Raw genomic sequence first — 14,048 nt, forward strand, 5'->3', positions numbered from 1 at the left:
CGTACATGTCAAAACACACCTATAGGCTGGATCTGGCCCAAAAGTCACACCTTTGCTATTTCTGCTTCTAAGACTTTATTAGTTTGATTAAATAAAATTAGAGAAAAAAGGAAACCAGAGGAGCAGGTAGAAGTATCCAGAGGGTTCCAGGGGCTCATAGAGAGTGATAGGGAAATGAGAAAGATATACTCTACAATCAGCCTTCCTTTCTAGTGACCGTCAGATAATTCCAATGTCTAGTGACTACATGTAACTTTTACTATTAAACCATAGCTATACAACTTTAAAGATTTAAATAATGATTGATTTCAACACAATACTTCATTTTACTGTTAAAAGAAAAAAGACTCAAAGTTAACATCACACCTTGGAATATAACCCAGAGCTCTTGTCTTTCATTCCACTGAAGTGTTAGTCACTCAGTCGTGTCCAACTCTTTGTGACCCCACATACTGTAGCCCACAAGGCTCTTCTGTCCATGGAATTCTCCAGGCAAGAACACTCCCACAGATTGCCATTTCCTTCTCCAGAAACAAGTAGTAGTAAGACATAAAATCAATACTTTGGAAAGATAAAATTAAGGAGCAGCAAAAATGGTTAGAAACAAGGAGATCAGGTGGGAGAATGTAGCAATAACACAGGAGCATGAATGGGAATGGAGAGAACATTTCAGGAGATTTTGTTTAAGACAAAACATTCTGAACTTATTGACTGGATATGCAGGGAAAGGGAGAGGGCAGAACCAGAGATAAAGCTGTGGTTTCCAGCTCAGGTGACTGAGCAGATGCAGTGCCTTTTAAAGGAATAAGGAAGTCAGAGGAGGAGGCAAGTACAGTTGGCCCTTAAACAATGGGGGTGGGAGTGGGAATTAGGAGGTCCACTCCTCCAGAGTTGAGAAGTGGGGGGATAACTTTACAGTCAGCATCCATGATTCCACAACCGCAGATTCAAACAACCATGGACCATGTAGTACTGCAGTATTTATTTTAAAAATCAGCATATAAGAGGACCCCTGCAGTTCAAACCTGCATTGTTCAAGGGTTGTTATGGAGAGTATGCAAGATTATCAGTTCTATTTTGGACAAAGAGTATTGGTGGAATTTGGAGAAAATTGGTAGTAGGTACCCTTCCGATAGCACAGAATTTAAGATTAGAGCCCAGACAGAAATGTAGGATTTAACCCAAGAGGATAGTTCATTTCAGTACCATTTCCCATAATTTCCACAAAATTATGGCCATCACTTTCCTATACCGAAGTCTTGTCTGAGGTACAAAAGAAGATAATGTATATTGAAAAAATTTATAAACTCTCAAGTACTGTGCAAACATAACTTATTGTGATACTAAGAAGACCTGGAAGAATGTGGATTACTAGCTGGAGCATTTGAATGGAAAAGCTTAAGTTAAAGTTTCGGGAGAGAAAGTCCTGCAAGAAAGCTGTAAAATCAGGCACAAAAGTAGCCAAGAGGTGTAGTCTAAAAAGAACCACTTTGGCAATTCCCTGGTGGTCCAGTGGTTAGGACTCCAAGCTTTCACTGCCAAGGGGTCTGCTTTAGTCCCTGGTTGGGGAACTGAGATCCCGCAAGCCACGCAGCATGACAAAAATATTTAAAAAATAAAAATAACCTGTCTGCAAGCCTTTGCAAATACAGACAATGACAATACTAAGAAAAGCAAGAGCATCTACATTTTCACAGGGAAATAACCAAAGGACATTTTAGTAAGAAAGAGAATAATTAAAAATCATTGTCATTAGAAGGCAGCCATGAAGAAGTTAAACTGCTCTGACTTAAATCTGAGACAAGAACTCTCATAGTTTCATTTAATTCTCTATCACACCTCCTTTCATTCCAACAACAAAACAAGACATTCAAACTTATTGCTAAATATCAGCTTCAGGAGGGGACACAATAGAGGTCTCAGGTGCTCTCTGAAACAAAGCTAGGGTTTTCCAACCACACTGCAGATGAACTATTTTCTTAAAACACATATTTCTAACTCAATAAAATTACAAAGTTTTTTTTTTTCTTATGCAACTTCACAGTTTTAAAAACACAGGTGCAGCAGCAGAACAAAAGAAATCCTTAAATTGTATTTCTTTTGGTGAATGCTATATGTAAATAATTTTCATTATAATGGACACCTAAATCTTATAATTAGCATACCTGGTTTTTTTCAAGATGCATCTGAATATCATTAGATAAACAAGAAAACAGCATCTGGAGAGGACCAGGCCAGGCTGTTCCTTGGTATATTAGAAACATTAAGAGTGAAAATTCCCTTTATGCCAATACACTACTTCAGAAACAAGACTTAAATGAAGTTATAAAATGTTTCACTCTGGCTAATATGACATTAACATCTTCCAACAATGAGTATTATAACCCATAAAAACCTCTATTATGAGTTTTCACAATTCTGTTTAAATGCTCAAAAATGTCTTCCTTAGAAATTCAAGTGTGAGATCATGACAAAGTCAGATGTACTGGCCTGTGGGCTGAAATATGACCCTTTCTTCTGTCCGAGGCAATCCTGTCAGTGACTCCAGTCCTGTTCTCCATCTCCTGGACTTCTCTTCACCAATTATCTTCTTCTCCTTCTTATCAACAGGCTCGCCATTTCATTTTTGAAAAACATAGTACCTGATTATTTTAAAATACTTGCCATTAAAAATTTTCATCTCCTCCTCCTTTGTTTTACCACCCTCTTCCTGTTCTCTTTTCTTGACAAACTTTGGAAAGACCAGTCAACACTCCAAGTCTTCATTTTCCTCACCTTCTCTCCTCACCTCTGACTTCAGCTATCACCAAGCTACAAACCTGCTCCTGTAATTTAGCTAAAAATCTATGAACTGATCAAATTCAATGATTATTTTTCTGACATTTAAAAAAATCTTGATGGTAAAGCAACTATACTCCAATAAATAAATAGTACAAGGCAAAGAAACTTTGTGTTGGACAGAACCTATTAAAAATTTCCAAAACATATGATAACACATAACCATTAAGAGTATAAAGTATGTAGTCACATATCCTTCATCTTGCAAATCGTTTATAAACAATTGTTTATATATCTCTGAGTGTAAAATATCTTCAAAAGTGTAATGGAGATAGTCACATCTCCATCATGTGGCTTTATAAAGGTTTAAATAAAAATATGTGTGTGGCAAATACAAAAAAAAAATCTTGGTGGCATTTGAGACCATTTTTCTTGATAGTCTTGTTCAAGATAACACTATTCTGATTTTCCTCCCATTTGTCTTGCTGTATTTTCTTCCTTGTACTGAATCTTAAATGTTGATATTCCTTTTCATCCTTAGCCTTCTGCTCTTGCCTCTTCATATAACTTTCTGGATTACACCTATATTTTTGTAGGCTGTTAACTCCATAAAGTTTTCTCTAATTCATACCTCAACTTTTGACTAGATATCATCACTTGAAGACATTTGAAGGCTATACTCAAAGCTTCCTTTCCTATTCAAACCTGATCTTGCTTTTCTTCCATATTCCTTTTATTTTTTATGGATGAGGGTGGGACAGCATTAGCACACACTCTCTCAAGAAAGAAATATGAGCATCATTAAGAATTCTCCATTTTCTTCACATTCACTTACTTGTCCATTGATACTGATTGATTTTCCACTATCTTTTGTTTCTGTTTCTTCTCCAGTTAATTATCTTCTTAATACAATCACGTAATTTGAAACATGCACCTATACCAAATATTTCAGTGGCTCACTTTATTGGAAGGATGAAGTCCAAACACCTTGCAATGACATAAAGGACCCTTGAGAATCAAGCACCTTCTCACTTTGCTAAGTAAATATCCATTCGCTCCCACGCACACCCAAAAATTTAACTACAGGAAACTATTTGAAGGCTCATAAACATAGGTTTGGAGAAGGCGATGGCACCCCACTCCAGTACTCTTGCCTGGAAAATCCCATGGATGGAGAGGTCTGGTGGGCTGCAGTCCACGGGGTCGAAAAGAGTCGGACACGACTGAGTGACTTCCCTTTCACTTTTCACTTTCATGCATTGGAGAAGGAAATGGCAACCCACTCCAGTGTTCTTGCCTGCAGAATCCCAGGGATGGGGGAGCCTGGTGGGCTGCCGTCTATGGGGTCGCATAGAGTCGGACACGACTGAAGTGACTTAGCAGTAGCAGCAAACATAGGTTGCTCTCCCACATGTCTTCCTTCTCATGGACTGCTTTTACCCCTTCTCCATTGATGTATCTCCTTCAAGACTCAGTTCAAAGCTCACAGAAATATTTTCTGATACTCACCCTCCTCAGAGCTCCCACATCATTTTCTAGTCTTTAGAACTGGCTATAGTCATTCTGACAGAATTTACAAAAACTCTTCCCATGAATCTCTGCTACTGAGATCTTCAAAAGTGGTTTAGTTGCTATCCTGGTAGAATCCCGGTTGTTCATCTCTTTCTTAAATATATGAGCTACCTAGTCCCCATGCAATAAATTTACCTTTGCTTAAGACAGGCAACCAGCAATGGCTGTGTAGTATGATTGCATGACTGCACTCATGTTAATAGTGTGACCTTGAAGGTAATTCAACCTGTTTAACATTTAAGTACAAGATAGCTCAGCTCCTGATCAGTTCTCAGTAGCAAAGAGGCCTGTGAGCACATCGCACACTGAATGCATTGCCTTTTATTAAAGGTTGTATTGCTAGCCTTGTGTGCAGCCTGAGCTCCTCATTGCTAACAGCACTCATTACGTACTGCATGCTCAGTCCCTTCAGACACATGTATGACTCTTTGCCAGACTATGGACTGTAGCCAGCCAGGCTCCTCTGTCCATGGGATTATTCAGGAGTGGGTTGCCATGCCCTCCTCCAGGGGATCTTCCCTATCCAGGGATCAAACCTAAGTCTCATGTCTCCTGCATTGGCAGGTGAGTTCTTTTCCACTAGCACCATCTGGGAAACCCATTATATAGTACTGCTGCTGCTGCTGCTAAGTCGCTTCAGTCGTGTCCAACTCTGTTGGACCTCATAGATGGCAGCCCACCAGGCTCCTCCGTCCATGGGATTTTCCAGGCAAGAGTACTGGAGTGGGTTACCATTGCCTTCTCCGATTACATAGTACAGACTCCTTAAATATTTTGATAATAAAAATTAATGAAAAACTGACTTTCTTAGTGTTTATCTGTGTTCTGGCTCTCGTGTACCTATTTCTCCCCTTTTATGGAAAAGTTTTCCTACTTTCCTTTAAGCAATCATCTCTCCCAAACTCTGAGCCAACATCCTTGACCCCAGAATTCAAGGGTCAAGGATCTTGTTTCCCTGAAAGCAGGGACTGATTCACAGAGCAACACATAAAGAAACAAAGAGAATAAAATGTGAAGAGATATTTATCAAGAAATTCTGGGATTATTCACTTTTATTATGGTACACTCCTTCCTGGCTCTCTCGGTGTGAAATGTGAAATTTACAATTCAAAATTTATTGTATTAGCATCAAACAGAATGTCTAGAGCTGCCAGGGCCACTCAAGGCCAAGAAAAAAGACAGGAGAAACCAGATAATTTCTGAAATCTTTAAAGCTGTAAGATCAAGTTTTGCCTTAAGCTAATTTTTGTCAAAATTTTGCCTTCAAACCAACTTATGAACCTTCCAGTTAGCTGAATAGATGAATTTCTTTTATTTAATCAATATTGAATTTTTACCTCTTATTTGTAACATAAAGAAACAACTTATATACCTATTTCACTCATCGTCCTAGGTTTGTATATTCTGGTAAAATCATTTTCTCTAGAAAATATCTCTGCCTTTGGCAAGCCACTAAACTCTAATCCTCAGTTTCCATATTAATTTGTTGAATGGCTCCTATTTGACTCATATAAACACTTTAATAAAACCTCTATTATATTGATATTTAGGGGCACATTGCTACTTTCATATGGTCTAACTCAGATGCATTCTTTTTCTGTTTATGGAATCATATTTTCAAAGCTGTAAGGTTTCTTAGAGACTATCTTATTCAGCGATTTTATTTAATATATAAGGAAACTGAAACTCAGAAGGTTGAATATTTTTTCCAAAGCCATACAAAATGTATCAGTTAAGAGAAAAATCTCTGCCCATACTTTTTCTTAACTAATCAACAGTTTGACTTGAGTAAACTGGTTATTTCTTACAAAAAACTAATTTATTTTCTCTACATCAGAGAAAAGAAAAGCAATGCTATTTATCTAGAGCTTATAGTGGAAAAGGAATCTGAGCTAAGTAATGACAGCTAGAAATAGATGAGTGGGTGTTTCAAGCTTTCAGTTGATACTTCCAACACATACAGAATAGAGGCACCACAGCTGGATGCTGTAGGTGTTACTTGGTCATGAACATATTCCTCTCAATCAACTCCTGTTCACATTTGTTCTTGTTCTTGTTCAGTTGCTAGTTGTGTCTGATTCTTTGCGATCCCATGGCCTGAAGCCCACCAGGCTCCTCTGTTCATGGGGTTCTCCAGGCAAGAATACTGGAGTGGGCTGCCTTTTCCTTCTCCAGGGGATATTCCCGACCCAGGGATCAAACCCAGATCTCCTACATTGCAGGCAGATTCTTTACCAACTGAGCCACCAGGAAAGCCCTCTTTTACTAAACTTAGATATAAAAAGGAAAACTAGGGACTGACTGGAGAAGGCAATGGCAACCCACTCCAGTACTCTTGCCTGGAAAATCCCTTGGACGGAGGAGCCTGGTAGGCTGCAGTCCATAGGGTCGAAAAGAGTCGGACATGACTGAGCAACTTCACTTTCACTTTTCACTTACATGCATTGGAGAAGGAAATGGCAACTCACTCCAGTGTTCTTGCCTGGAGAATCCCAGGGACGGCGGAGCCTGGTGGGCTGTCTTCTGTGGGGTCGCACAGAGTCGGACATGACTGAAGCGACTTAGCAGCAGCAGCAGCAGGGACTGACCAACTCTTCTTTATCAAAGAGTTAGTATTGGGTAATGAGACCTTTCACTGATAGAAAGGAAGATCAGACTTTCTCAGGACCTGAAGTTGACAGCATTGGTGGGTTGCTGTGCTCATGCACGTTAGATTAAGTGAAAGGCACTCAGTGTTGTCCAACTCTTTGTGACCCAGTGGACTGCAGCCTGCCAGTTTCCTCTGTCCATGGATTTCTCCAAGCAAGAATACTGGAGTGGGTAGACATTCCCTCCTTCAAGGTATCTTCCCAACCCAGGGATTGAACCCAGGTCTCCCACATTGCAGGTGGATTTTTTACCATCTGAGTCACCAGGATTCTTTACCATCTGAGCCACATTAGATTAAATTGAACGTGCCAAGCATTTTGCCAATGAGACAAATTGTGGCCCATTCAATTGTGACATCTACATTTCTTCTGTCATTCAGTTAAACTGCTGGCTAATATTTTTTCACAAAACATTGAACACTGTATCAAAGGTACCATCAATTAGGGCCTTAATCATTTTGTGAGACTTTCCTTAGACTGTTTTGTATTTATCACCTTTTCATGAAGACACTGCTAAGATGGTACCTTGATGCCTGACCTACAGGGAACTTTGGCAAAGAGGCATCACATTAGAGGAGACTTGAGAAAAGCAAAGGATACTGTGCCCCAAGTTCAATAAAAATTACAAGATGAGATATCCTATCATTTAAAGCTGAAAAAAAATGGCAGAGGGTCTAAGCATCTATATACAGTCATAGTCACTCATGCTATCAGGTACCAAATTCACATCCCTGCCATTTTCAAAGCCTGTTAAAAGACATGAACTGTGAGAGATCAGAGAGAGTATACAGGAAATTTTGGAGAATGTGACTGACAGATTGTACTGACATACACAAAATTCACGTGAGCCTGCTCTATGACAAACCACACACACATGGTTCTCTCCACAATACTAGATTAATCATGGCTTCTCCACTTCCACCACAATCTTTTTCTCACTTTACCATCCAATTCCATTTATAATTTCAACCAAATAATATTAACCCCAGAATTCTGAAAAACAAAATTCTTTTTCACCAATGAAAGACTCTAAAGTCTGCATGAAAGTGTTTGAAAATATTTTAGCTCTAAATTTGGATCTCTATGACACAGCCTAGATCTTGTCTCCCAAGAGGACACATGTCTTCCAGAAATTTAAATAGAAAGAATAACTTTATTTTTTATTTTTTCACTTTATGACAGTGGCTGCCCCAGCAGACAGCTCTATAATTGCTATGACCATTAAAAACATACAAATACCAAGCTACTGAAAGAAGACCACCTAGGTCCAATAATTTGGTGTTCTAGTTAGCATACAAGCTGCTGAAGGGCCTATCACAAGAACACACAATTTGTTGTATAATGGTAGTGACATTTTCAGCCATCATTATTGCTGTAGATAAAAGTCAACCAAATGTATTATGTCAGGCACTAATGTGTTGATGATCTGAATTTTAAAAGCATATTTAAATAAGAACTGACGAAATTATCATGAAGAAATCCAATTTTACTTCTTATTTTAATAGCACCACATTTGAGTTAACAAGCCAAGCTTAACATTTCATAGGTACTAACCTGTGAGTTCATTTCTCATAGATGGTTAATATAAAATGTTTTCATTTCACATTTATCAAGCATCCATATTATTATGCTATTTGCTAAGCTTTTAGAAGATATGAAAGCAATTTTAACAAAATCTCAGTAATTCTGAGTTCATGCCAGTAAAATTTTAGAAAACTTGGTGATTTTTTCCTAGCATATTTGTTAATATCAGGATTTGGACATATTGCCTAACAGAGATGTATATTAACATGATAAAATACCTTGAATATGATTGTACTTATCATGATATCATCCACAGTATACAAGGAATATAATCAATTTTTCTTCATCAAAAGGAAGAATAGGAGTTCCCTGGTGGCCCATTGGTTAAGACTCCACGCTTTCACTGTAGGGGGCACAAGTTCAACTCCTGGTCACAGAACTAAGATCCCACATGCTACACAGTGCAGCCAAAAACTAAAAAAAAAGAACAATAATAGCTAACATCAATTGCAACTTTGTCATAAGTCAGACTATATTGAGGACTTGCCTCACTTACACCTCAACACAACCCTATGAGGTAATACTATTGTTTTTCTCATTTTATAGGCATAGTAATTTAGACACAGAGATGTTATGCATCTTGTCAATAGTCACACAGGAGCTAAAAATCTAACCCAGGTAAAGTTAGCCCAATTCCATTATGTCAGAGAAAAGATACACATATTCATTCACCCAGCAAATACTCTCAAACAGCTTCCATGTTCTACACAGAACATTTTGTGTCACTGCACTGGGCACTGGAGAAATACCATTTTAAACAAGATAAAGAATTTCTGCTTCCCACAGAGCTTAAGATCTCTGAAGAGAGAGATTGATAACTAGGTGATGTTGATACCAATCATGCTTTCATCTGTTATACTTTCACTAGAAAGAATGCAATGGCACCCCACTCCAGTACTCTTGCCTGGAAAATCCCATGGATGGAGGAGCCTGGTAGGCTGCAGTCCATGGGGTCCCTAAGAGGTGGACACACCTGAGCGACTTCACTTTCACTTTTCACTTTCATGCACTGGAGAAGGAAATGGCAACCCACTCCAGTGTGCTTGCCTAGAGAATCCCAGGGACAGGGTAGCCTGGTGGGCTGCCGTCTCTGGGGTTGCACAGAGTCGGACACAACTGAAGCAACTTAGCAGTAGCAGAAAGAATGAAGTAATATTGTTACAGCTGGATTTTACATTTAAAGATCCTGTGGTAAAAATCAGAAATTATAAGCTCCCTTTTAAATATACTGTGATGTATTCAAGGAAACTCTGTAATGGCATATTTTTTTGTTCTGCATAAACTTTAGTTTCTGACCTCAGAAATCTCCAAAGAAAATAGAACCAAGGAAAAACATATCTGAGAACTTAGAGTCTGGAAATTAGTATAGATCTCTCCTGTTTTGCCTCTCCAAAAGCACTAGGGCTTCCCAGGTGGCTCAATGGCAAAGAATATGCCTGCTGAAGCAAGAGATGCAGGTTCAATTTATGGGTCAGGAAGATCCCCTGAAGGAGGAAATGGCAACCCCTTCCAGTACTCTTGCCTGGAAAATTCCATTGGTTTCTATTGGGAGAACTTATTTCTGAGTTAATTCCTTTTCATGTGGACCATTTTAAAAGTCTTTATTGAATTTTCTACAAATGGCTTCTATTTTATGTTTTGGTTTCTTTGGCTATGAGGCATGTGGGATCTTAGTTTCCCGAACAAGGATCAAACTCACATCCCCTGCATTGGAAGGTGAGGTCTTAAAAACTGGACAGCCAGAGAAGTCCCTCTGTGTTAATTCTTATAGTCATAATCTGGTTCTGTCACATGATTTGTGAAGCAAAAGTAACTGTGTAGAATTAATGTTGATTTGCTTTAATAGAAGTATGTGAAGAAGAGTTTTGTCTGTTTGTTTTACTCTATTCAAGGAGTACGTCAAGTCTGTGTATTGTCACCCTGCTTATTTAACTTATATGCAGAGTACATCATGAGAAATGCTGGACTGGAAGAAGCACAAGCTGGAATCAAGATTGCCAGGAGAAATATCAATAACCTCAGATATGCAGATGACACCACCCTTATGGCAGAAAGTGAAGAGGAACTAAAGAGCCTCTTGATGAAAGTGAAAGAGGAGAGTGAAAAAGTTGGCATAAAGCTCAACATTCAGAAAACTGAGATCATGGCATCTGGTCCCATCACTTCATGGGAAATAGATGGAAACAGTGTCAGACTTTAATTTGGGGGCTCCAAAATCACTGCAGATGGTGACTGCAGCCATGAAATTAAAAGACACTTACTCCTTGGAAGGAAAGTTATGACCAACCTAGATAGCATATTCAAAAGCAAAGACATTACTTTGCCAACAAAGGTCCGTCAGGTCAAGGCTTTGGTTTTTCCAGTGGTCATCTATGGATGTGAGAGTTGGACTGTGCAGAAAGCTGAGCACCAAAGAATTGATGCTTTTGAACTGTGGTGTTGGAGAAGACTCTTGAGAGTCCCTTGGACTGCAAGGAGATCCAACCAGTCCATCCTAAAGGAGATCATTCCTGTGTGTTCATTGGAAGGACTGATGCTAAAGCTGAAACTCCAATACTTTGGTCACCTCACACGAAGAGTTGACTCATTGGAAAAGACCCTGATGCTGGGAGGGATTGGGGGCAGGAAGAGAAGGGGATGACAGAGGATGAGATGGCTGGATGGCATCACCGACTCAATGGACATGAGTTTGAGTAAACTCCGGGAGTTGGTGATGGACAGGGAGGCCTGGCATACTGTGATTCATGGGGTCGCAGCAATTGAATTGACTGACTGAAGCATGATTAGTTCAAGTCAGAATTCAGAATAAATATGGTCTCTAATGTTTCCAGCAAACCATTTGGGAAGTCAAAATTTCAAGTATGCCTTCTCTCCAGCCTGCATGTTGGATCTTCCTAATTTTGGTTCTCTATCAATATATGCCTTGCACCAATGCATGGGCCACACACTCTCTCAACTTCTCCATGCCATCAACTGTGCATTCATTCCATTTACCTGGAAGCTTATTCAGTAACTATCATTACTTCACCAGGACAGCACATTTACATTCTATCATAGACATCCAAGCCTTTAAGGCCAAGAACCAAAAGCATTATTAATTCTAGTTCAGGAGACAAATTGGAAGATAATTTGACGTAGGAAAACCTCAAACTTTCTTACTTTAGTAATTCTCAAATCATCTTTTATGAATATAGGTAGTAGTGTGCTACAGGCAGCTTATACCAATATACAGGACCCAACATTTAAACTTTCAGAAATATGGTTAGCCTGTTCCTATTGACAGCCATTATTAAAAGTAAAGAAGAGCAAATGACATAAACTGGCAACTGTATAACTAAAAAAAAATTAATAAATACTCAAAATTCAGACTTACTGAATTATTTTTATTATTTTCTACTATTTTATTTATTTATTATTTATTTTATTACATTTTATTTTATTTCTATTATTTTTTTTTCTACTATTTTATTATTTTTTCTACTATTATTTTTAATCTTAAGTCTATTTACACCTATTGTGTCTGTGTGGAATCAATGTTATATATTGATGTGCTACCATGCAAGTCTTCTCAATGTTGGTAGTTTAAAACTGACCACAGTAGAAGGGCACACTTATACCCCCAAAATGGCAAATTGTAAACAATCAGAGCATTTTGCCTGTTTACTCAGAGAGTCCACTGTTGAACTTTTACCATCTCACCACTGAATACAGGCTGCTTTTACATAGACAGGCACTCATTTGGGATGGGAAAGAAATCTGAACTTAAGTGCTAGTTCAGTTCAATTCAGTCACTCAGTCATGTCCGACTCTTTGTGACCCCATGAATCGCAGCAGGCCAGACCTCCCTGTCCATCACCAACTCCCGGAGTTCACTGAGACTCACATCCATCTAGTCAGTGATGCCATCCAGCCACCTCATCCTCTGTCGTCCCCTTCTCCTCCTGCCCCCAATCCCTTCCAGCATCAGAGTCTTTTCCAATGAGTCAACTCTTCGTATGAGGTGGCCAAAGTACTGGAGTTTCAACTTTGGCATCATTCCTTCCAAAGAAATCCCAGGGCTGATCTCTTTCTGAATGGACTGTTTGGATCTCCTTGCAGTCCAAGGGACTCTCAGGAGTCTTCTCCAACACCACAGTTCAAAAGCATCAATTCTTTGGTGCTCAGCTTTCTTCAAAGTCCAACTCTCACATCCATACATAACCACTGGAAAAACCAAAGCCTTGACCTGACGGACCTTTGTTGGCAAAGTAATGTCTCTGCTTTTGAATATCCTACCTAGGTTGGTCATAACTTTCCTTCCAAGGAGTAAGCGTCTTTTAATTTCATGGCTGCAATCACCATCTTCAGTGATTTTGGAGCCCCCCAAAATAAAGTCTGACACTGTTTCCACTGCTTCCCCATCTATTTGCCCTGAAGTGATGGGACCAGATGCCATGATCTTCATTTTCTGAATGTTGAGCTTTCAGCCAACTTTTTCACTCTCCTTTTTCACTTTCATCAAGAGGCTCTTTAGTTCCTCTTCACTTTCTGCCATAAGGGTGGTGTCATCTGCATATCTGAGGTTATTGATAAAGAGCAAACTTACTTATGGTTAATTCAGTTCAGGCAATAATAAAAATGTTTAAGATAATTTTTTTTTTTTTTTTACTGTATACTTCTTCGTGTCTTTACTGTGCTAATATATATGGTGAATCTCTAAGACAGAAAATTCCCAAATAAGCTTGAGTTCGGAAGCCAGGTATTTTGTTTTTAAAGATCCTATTTTGTGATACTCCTCTTGCACTAAAAGCACTTTAAAAAAATGCAGTCCTGAGATTTCCAGGCTGAGGAGATAGCAAGGAAGCTCTGTGGACTCAAGTGTTATGTCTAATACTTAAAATAATGGTTTCACTAACATTCCCCTTAACTGAATTATATCTTTGACCCCTTTCACAAGAGTAAAATTTATATGGAACAACCTAACTTCAAGACAGGAGAAAGAGTGATGCAACCCAAGAAAGGAGAGGGGAAATGGGAGGGAGGCAGTGACCAGAGAGGCTAGTCTGTTACTGAGAGAATCGAAGAACATGTGGATCAAAGGGAGAGACAGATTTTCAGAATTGCCTTTACTGGAAAAAATCTGTGAGACTTTCAGGGACTTCCCTGGTGGTCCACTGGTTAACAGTCCAAGGTTCTACTGCAGGAGGTATGAGTTTGATCTCCACTGTATGGCCAAAAAAAAAAAAAATCTATGAGACTTTAAACATTGTAAGAATTAATGCAGAAAAGCATAACTTTAGATGAGTCAATTAAAAAAATATAGTGAAGAAGTAAATTACTCTTTATGGTTTCTAGACTATTATTTGAATTTCAATTTGACTAGGATTCATACAAAGAAGGTAGCATCCTGTTTTCATTTATACTATTCCAAAGCAGTTTTGAGTGTGTGAGAAAACAATCATGGATGAACATGCTTTACTTAGTGTA

The sequence above is a fragment of the Bos javanicus genome, chromosome 2, assembly GCF_032452875.1.
Source record: "Bos javanicus breed banteng chromosome 2, ARS-OSU_banteng_1.0, whole genome shotgun sequence".
NCBI lineage: Eukaryota > Metazoa > Chordata > Mammalia > Artiodactyla > Bovidae > Bos > Bos javanicus.